Below are 8,681 nucleotides of genomic sequence, written 5' to 3' on the forward strand. Positions count from 1 at the left end.
AGTTAGCCAGTCTCTACATCAACCGAATCGTGAGCCTTCATGGTGTTCCCAAGGAGATTGTGTCAGATCGAGGAACCCAGTTCACCTCAAGGTTTTGGAAGAAATTCCAGGAGGCTATGGGGACCAAGTTGTCCTTCAGCACTGCTTTCCACCCACAGACCGGAGGTCAGACCGAGCGAGTGAATCAAATACTCGAAGACATGCTCCGAGCCTGTGTCTTAGCTTATGGAGCTAAGTGGGAAGATTGCCTCCCTTTCGCCGAGTTCTCTTACAACAACAGTTATCAGGCCAGCCTTCAGATGGCACCATTTGAAGTGTTATACGGGCGGAAGTGCCGTACACCTCTCAACTGGTCGGAGACCGGAGGAGGACTCGTCTTTGGGCCTGATATCCTTCGTGAAGCAGAAGAGCAAGTCCAGCTTGTCAGAGAGCGTCTGAAGTCTGCCAAGTCAAGGCAGAAGAGCTATGCGGACTCACGTCGCAGAGACATAAACTTCCGAGTTGGAGACCATGTATATCTCCGGGTCACCCCTCTCAAAGGAGCCCAGCGCTTTCATGTCAGGGGAAAGCTCGCTCCGAGATACATTGGGCCCTTCAAGATCACTGAGCGACGAGGGGAGGTGGCTTACCAGTTGGAACTTCCACCTGAACTTTCTGATGTGCACAACGTGTTCCACGTGTCACAACTCCGGAAGTGTCTCCAAGTTCCAGACAAGCCCGACCTCTACAAGGACGTCAATCATCAAGCCATTGATCTTCAACCTGATTTGACTTATCGTGAGCGGCCCATCTGCATTCTGGATGAGGCTGAACGACGCACTCAAAGCCGCACCATCAAGTACTTCAAGGTCCAATGGAGCAACCACACTGAAGCAGAAGCAACTTGGGAGCGTGAAGACTACCTTAGATCCGAATTTCTGTATCTCTTTTAAGCCTAGTTTAGGAATCTCGGGGACGAGATTCTTGTAAGGGGGGTAGGTCTGTCACACCGTGCATTTTGTAACATTTCATTTTCATTATTAAAGCATGAAAATTTGGACCAACAAAAACTTTTTGCATTTTTTTTGGCTTTTATTTGGAGTTGGTTTTCTCTCTGTGTTTCTTTCAAGTGCTTCTTGAAGTCAACTACTCTGCCCTCTATATTCCACCTCCTTACCCCAAGCTCCTGACCAATGACCATGCCATGTGTATAGTGCTATATGGAGTTTTCTTACAAAAATAATTTGGCCAGAAAGTATTTTCTAAAATTAGTTTTCCAAAAACCCCTGAATTGATGTTTGCACTACAAGTACTTGATTAAGGGCAGTAAAAATCTTTCCAAAAATATATTAGACTCCTATTAGATATAGGATGCCCAGGAACCACAAAAATATAATTTTAAAAGTTACTGTTCTATTTTATTTAAAGGCTTTTTCTTAAGGCCAGAAATGGTCTTTAATAGGAAAAAATTACTTTACTGTTTCAAAAATATTTGACAAAATTTAGGGAAACTCATAGGACATATATTGTCCATATATAAGAGTTTCAACACCTGGTCATGCTCAAAATATTGGTCAAATCCCTCTAAAACCCTTTCTGGATATTTCAAGCTTTTGAAATATTTACAAAGGAAATATTCTCCAGAAATTCCAGGAAAATTCCATCATGTCACATATGACATATTAGATGATCTTGCCAAGTCTCATGACTTGGAGAAGAAGATAACACCATCAAAACCCCTCAAAACTATCTCTGTCCATTCTGAAGTTTGATCAACTTTACATTGCCAAGTATGTCCAAATGTGCTCAAACTTGGTGGACATGCTTCATTGGTCTAATGATGCATCTGGACCAAATGGCACAGGTTGGAGAATAGGAAGTCTTGGTCAAAGTGCCTCAAAACCCTCTCTGACCAGAATCAAGTTTGAACTACTTTGCACTACCAACTTTTTCTCCAGGACCCCAACTTTGGTGAGCCTGATCATGTGACCAAATAAGGCTACCACACCAAGTGGCACATCAAGGAGAAATGATTTACTCCACTGGATCTACACAAATCCATTTCTGCCCATTTCTAGGGTTTGCAAAAGTTGCATTGGCAACTTTGTCCAAATAAGCTCAAAATGGGTGGAAGGCCCTAAATATATGTGACATTTCACCCCTTGGAGTATCTTGGCCAGTGGGAGTCATTAGCTTACCCAAAACTCCATCAAACACCTTCTGGCAAAATACTAAAAAGCCTATTTTTGCCACTTTCACTAATCTCCTTGAGTTCATCTTTTTGCCACAACCCCTCCTCACTCCCCTCTGTCACTTAGACACTTTTCTACCCGAGGAAGCAATGTGGAGGAAGGAGGGAATCACGTTTGTCCTCTCTGGACAACAGCTTCCCTTCTCTCTCCCAGCCTCTCTCTCTCCCCTCTGCACCCCAGAGCATCCCAGGCTCTTTTCAGGTTTTGCCCCCTTCCACTGTAGCCTCCAGACAGAAAAGGACGCGCGCGCGACGCGGAAAACCCGCGGATGCCGGCCAAAGTCGCGCTCTGGAGCGCCTGCCAGAGCGCCGACCGTTGACACCGCGCCTCCCGACCGCCTCGTGCCTTCCCATCGCGCCAGTTGATGTGTCTTGACGTCTGCGACACGCCGCCGTGCCGTCCCCATTGTCTCTCCCTCTCTCTCCCCTCCTGCAGCGCGTGCCCGACGCCGTCCGGCTCGGCCAATGGCCGGCCTCACACGCGCGGGCGCCAGAACACTCCCCCACTCTCTCTCCTCCTCCCTGGCGCCCTACTCCATCCCCACGAGTGCCGTGGACAGCTCCAACCTCTCTCCAACGGCTTCCAGAGCCGATCCCGCGGGCGCCCGTAGGCCACGCCCACGGTGAACCGCGGCCAGCCTATATAAGGCGCTCCCGAGCCCTCCTCTTCCTCCCTGTCGCCCCTCCACACACCCAATCCACCCCCGGAACCACCCACTTCTCTCCAGAGCCGCCCGAGCTCGAGATCGAGCTCGAGCTCCGCCGCCTCGGGTCGCCGTCGATCTGCGGGTACAGGCCTCCTCCGCTCCTTTTCTCTCTCGAACTGGACTCCCCTCGCCTCACTGATGCTTTCCCCTCTCTTTCCCCCTCGTTTTGCAGCCGGAAACGGCCGGAACCACCGGCGCCCGAAGCACCTCCGCCGCGGGACCTCGTCGCCGGCGAACAGGCCACCCCGGCGACCGTCTCCACCACCACCAGAACCGCGACTCGCTCCTGAGTCCAACGGTAGCCTCCGCGCCCCTTCCCGTGCCCTGTATCGCCGCCGGCGAGCTCGCCGTCGCCTCTGGCCGGAGGTAGACGACGGCCGCCGTGGGGCCGGCCCGTCAGCCACACGCCCTGACGGGTGGGATCCACCTGTCAGGTTTAAAACGTGCGCGCACGCGCGCACCGATCCGCCGTCGGCTGAAGGCGTATTCAGCCTTTACGCCTTCGATGTGGCGGCCGCGTGGGCTGGGTTTCCCCCCCTGGGCCTGCTGCTGCTGTGGCCTCTCTGGCCCAGTGGCACAGCGCCGTTTCTCTTTTTCCTTTTCTGTATTATTTCCAAAAATTCCACAGGACAGAATATTAATCCAAATGCATTGATTCCAATTTCTAAATTCCTAGAATATTGCAACCTATTTAATGGTGCAACTTTCATTCAAATCCAACCACCTTTTATTCTCTGTAAATATTTAAATGTGGTTTTTAGCATTTAAATAGGCCTTTGAAAATCCATAACTCCTATTTTGCTGCTCCAAAACCAAAACCAAAAGTTGTCCCCTTCCTAGCTTTCCTCTTAGTATTTTACAAAAATAAGTTGACATTTTTGTGAGCACTTTGACTTTTCTGTTTTTATTATTGTCTTATTTTTCCCGTTGTTTTCTTGCGACGTTAGATCCCGTGTTTGACGAGGTAGCTGAGGAAGAAGGAGGAGCAGAGCCTGAAGACTTTGAAGATCAAGCCAACCAAGGCAAGCAGCCCTTTGACCATGACTATGATACCCCTTTTTTATGCATGTCATTTTTAGCTCTTTATTATCGATGCATCGGAATCATGATGAGATGGTGAACCACGTGGGTTGGTTACCACGATTACTTCCTCGTTGATACTTGCAGTGTGCCTGGCCCTACCTTCTTATGAGGGTTATGCCGGTGGGAGTAGATAGGATGCAAATGTAGATGCTACGCAAATGGGGTGGGTTTGTGCATGGTGAAGGAGGCAATGTGATTTCAAAAGTCTTTTTGAAAACCCCGTCGGGTGCCACCTATGCCCGAGGGAGATGATGAGATGGGTGACCACTTGATGACGAAGTGGTGTGCCAAGGAAGGTGTGTGTTGTTTTCAAAACGGATTGGTCGGAGTTGCGACCGTTATTCCAACCTTACATGCGCGACCACTCTACCCTTATATGGGAAAGGGCATTATTGAGTACCTAGACCGATACTAGCTTGGAGCCCGCATTACTAGTGACGGGGGAGAGTTGGTGCTCTCTCTTGGGACGGGGTCGTTCCAGGTAGGGCGGCCATGACTGTTTTCACAGGGCACCGGACACACCGTTGGTACCCCGTGCTTGTGGTATGTGATGAAAATGGGAGCGAGGCTCCACAACTTTATGATGTGAAATGTTCGGCACGGGGGTTACTACCAATCGAGTGGACTCCATGTTAGTGTCGTCTAGGGAAAGGTAGTGATCGGGTGCTTACCCCGGGTACTTGAGGTACCGCGGGTCGTGGATGACACGGAAGTTCCCCGGATCTAGTGGGTAAAGTGTGCAACCTCTGCAGAGTGTAAAACTATTCGAATAGCCGTGTCCACGGTCAAGGACAGTTGGGTAACCGCTCTTGGGCTACGTCCACTTGTTTTCAAACCCGGTGTGTGTGTGAGATGATGGTGTTGTCTTGGATCAAGTCAGAGGACTTGACACGATTGAGATGGGTTGGTGCCCTCTCTGTTTATGATAAATGGGTTGGTGCCCCTTTCTATTTATGTTGATATCTATGACCAGATCTTATGGTTACTTGAATTCTCTTGATGCATGCTTTATAGGATGTTGAACATGTCCTGCACTCAAAACTAGCTTTATGCAAAACTTTACCTATGTCATGCATTACTGTACCTTGAACCAAATCATGGGTTGCTTGCGAGTACATTCAAAGTACTCATTGGCTTGCCACTGGTTATTTAATTGACCAGGCATGGGAGAACCGGAGTTCGAAGAAGAGTTCTTTGGAGACGATCATGCGAACTAGGACGTTCCCAGTCAGATTGCCTGTAGGGTTAAGGCAGATGGCATGGGTTCTACTTATCGACGACGATTTCCGCTGCTATGTTTCATTTGATGTTCAGCCCTTAAGGCTTTATCGATGTAAGACTTGACCATGTTGGTCACTATTTGTGTAAGACGGTATGTATGGATGTAAGACTCTTGTTATTCAGCTTCTGTGTGTTCAGTGAGCATTGATCTCTGGGATCACTGTACACATGCATTCGGTGATCACGACTTGCGAGTCGGGGTCCCCACAGGACCTCCGCAAGGTAGGCTTCCATGTGCTCATCTTTGGCTCGTACACCTTGTTGGAGAAATTGACAAGGAGCTGTGAATCGCCCTTGATGGTTCGGCATTTCACCCCCAGGGCAGCTGTGGCCTTCAAGCCCGCTATTAAACCTTCATACTCCGCTATGTTGTTGGAGACCTTTTCACCTTGCTGGAAATAGAGCTGCACAGCGTAGTAGAGCTTGTCCTGAGTGGGCGATATAAGCACCGCCCCAGCCCCAGCGCCATGCCTGGAGAACGCCCCATCAAAGTACATGACCCAGCCTTCTAGCGCCTCGCTTCCCGGGGAGAGGGACCGATCCTCGTCGGCCTTGAGGCCCGGTGCCTCCGTCCATTCTGCCACAAAATCCGCCAATGCTGCTCCCTTGATGACTCTGGTCGTGCTGAATTCGAGCTGAAACGCTTGCAGTTCTATGTTCCACTCAGCGACCCTTCCAGCTGAGTTAGGGCTCCTGAGCACTCTTTCCAGGGGGTATGACGAGACGACCTTGATGGGGTGACCCTAAAAATAGTGCTGCAGCTTGCGCGAGGCCACCAGTAGCGCGAGGAGGAGTTTCTGAGGCATGGGGTACCGTGCCCTCACATCCCGCAACACCGTGCTGACGAAGTACACTGGGTGCTCAACGAGGTTGGGTGCGTCAGTGCTAGCGGCTCCCTTCGGAGACCATGGCGCCTCTTGAGGCGATGAGGCCTCCTGAGGCTGGCCATCTGGGAGAAGGGCCTCTTCCGCCTCCGATGCACTCCTCTGCGGCGGCTGATCCTCCTCAGCCGCGGTGGCGGTTTCTGTGGGCCTTCCTTGTTCCTGTTTTGCCTTGTCCCGGGCTGCTGCTGCTGCGGTTTTGATTCGATGCTCCTCTCTAACCGCCACCAGGGCTGCGCTGGCGGAGTAGGGAGTGGCGGCGAGGTAAAGCACCAGGGGCTCTTGAGGGCGCGGAGCCACCATGACCGGTGGGCTGGTCAGGTATCTCTTGAGATCCTGGAACGCCTTGTTGGCCTCTTCAGTCCACTCAAAGGGCCCCTTTTTCTTCATTAGCTGGAAGAAGGGCAGCGCTCGTTCCCCCAACTTGGAGATGAAGCGCCCTAGCGCAGTCACGCGCCTAGTGAGCTTCTGTATTTCTCCGAGGGTCTTTGGCGGGCTCATGTCTTCCACCGCCTTGACCTTTTCCGGGTTAGCCTCGATGCCTCAGTGGGACACGAGGAAACCCAAGAGCTTGCCCGAGGGGACTCCGAACACACACTTCTCTGGGTTGAGCCGTAGGTTCACTGCATTGAGGCTCGTGAAGGTTTCCTCCAGGTCTTGTATCAGGGTCCTGGCCTCCCGAGACTTTACCACAACGTCATCGACGTAAGCTTCAACATTCTTCCCGAGCTGCGGGCCCAAGGTGATGTGCATCAGCCGCTGAAAGGTCGCCCCTGCGTTACACAGCCCGAATGGCATGCATGTGTAGCAGTACACCCCACACGGGGTTAGGAAGGCTGTCTTTTCGACATCTTCTACTGCCATCTTGATCTGGTGATACCCAGAGAAGGCATCCAAGAAGCATAGCAGGTTGCATTCCGCGGTGGAATCGACGATCTGGTCGATGCGGGGGAGGGGGAACGGATCTTGCGGGCATGCTTTGATGAGGTTGGTGAAGTCGACACACATGCGCTCCTTCCCTCCCTTCTTTGGCACAACGACAGGGTTGGCCAACCAATCTGGGTATCGGACCTCGCGAATGACCCCAGCGGCTTCTAATTTGCGGGTCTCTTGGATGATGAAGGCCTGCTTTTCTGTGGACTGCCGCCTGGCCTTCTGCTTCACAGGGCGCACGTTGGGGCACACGTTGAGGTGATGCTTGATTACACTCCTAGGGATCCCTGCCAACTGGTCAGGCTCCCACACGAATACCTTCTTGTTTGCATGCAGGAACCCGACCAGGGCCTCCTCCTGCTCGGGTTCGAGGTTGGCACCTATGGTGAAAGTGGCGTTGGTGGACCCGTCCTCCTCGACGGGTATCTGCTTGGTTTCTGCCTTGTCTTGGGTGAACAACTGTTTCTTCTTGGCGGGTGCAGCCCCCTTGGGCTCGGGGGTCTCCAAGTCGGCGGGCTGTGCCGACGCCGCCGTCTTGAAGGGGAGCTTGAGCACCCGAAGCGCGTCTCCAGTGTCCCTGTGCATGGTGAGGACACCGCTGCTCCCGGGCATCTTCATGAGGTTGTACGCCGGGTGCGTCATGGCCATGAACTAGGCCAGCGCTGGGTAGCCGAGGATGGCGTTGTAGGGGAGGCCGATGGGGGCGATGTCGAAGTCGACCAGCTCCGTGCGGAAGTTGTTGTAGGTGCCGAAGGTTACTGGGAGCCGGATCTGTCCCAAGGGGCTGGATGATCCGCCCCCAACGCCTGAGAAGGGCCGGCTGGGTTGCAGCCGTTCCAGGGGTATGCAGAGGAGGTTGAAGGCCTCGACCAAGAGCACGCTGAGGCCCGCACCGCCATCGATGAGAGTTCTGGTGACGGCCACCTGGCAGATGGTGGGGGTGCACAGCATGGGGAGCGCACCCGAGCAGGCCGAGTTGGAGGGGTGGTCCTCCGAGCTGAAGGTCAGGCCGGCCTTGGGCGCCGCCCGGTCCGGGAGAGCCCCCTGCCGCGTGGAAGCGGCGCTGACCCGGCGGATGGACGGCTTGACGCGGTGACTTGTAGGCGGCGCCTGCGAGCCGCCCAGGAGGGCCGCGATGACCGGGGGTGTTGGTGTAGCGTGATGGGCGGGGAAGAGGCTGCGGGGATCTTCCCAAGAGGCCACGGAGGCCGCCGGCAGGTGGAGCAGCCATGTGCGCGGAGCGCCGGTGAGGGTCATGGGGAGCCAGTTGGCCATGACCCTATCATCACCTCCAGCTTCGAGGAGGGCCTCCTCGCTTGCCAGCAAGAAGGCCAGCGGATCTGTCGCACCGCCGTAGCGCGGCGGCGGCGTTGGCTTGAACTTGTCCTGCCACCATACCCATTGCAAGGCTGGGGCCAGGGCTCGGAGCCCCCTGGCCCCCGTGCTGGCGCCGGCGGCCGGAGCGGGCGACGTGCTACTCATTGCGGGGCAGGCCGTGGCAGTGGCGGAAGGGAAAACTCCGGTGCACCCCTACCTGGCGCGCCAAATGTCGGATTTTGGGTTCCG

The sequence above is a fragment of the Triticum dicoccoides genome, chromosome 5A (assembly GCF_002162155.2).
Source record: "Triticum dicoccoides isolate Atlit2015 ecotype Zavitan chromosome 5A, WEW_v2.0, whole genome shotgun sequence".
In the NCBI taxonomy this organism is placed as follows: domain Eukaryota; kingdom Viridiplantae; phylum Streptophyta; class Magnoliopsida; order Poales; family Poaceae; genus Triticum; species Triticum dicoccoides.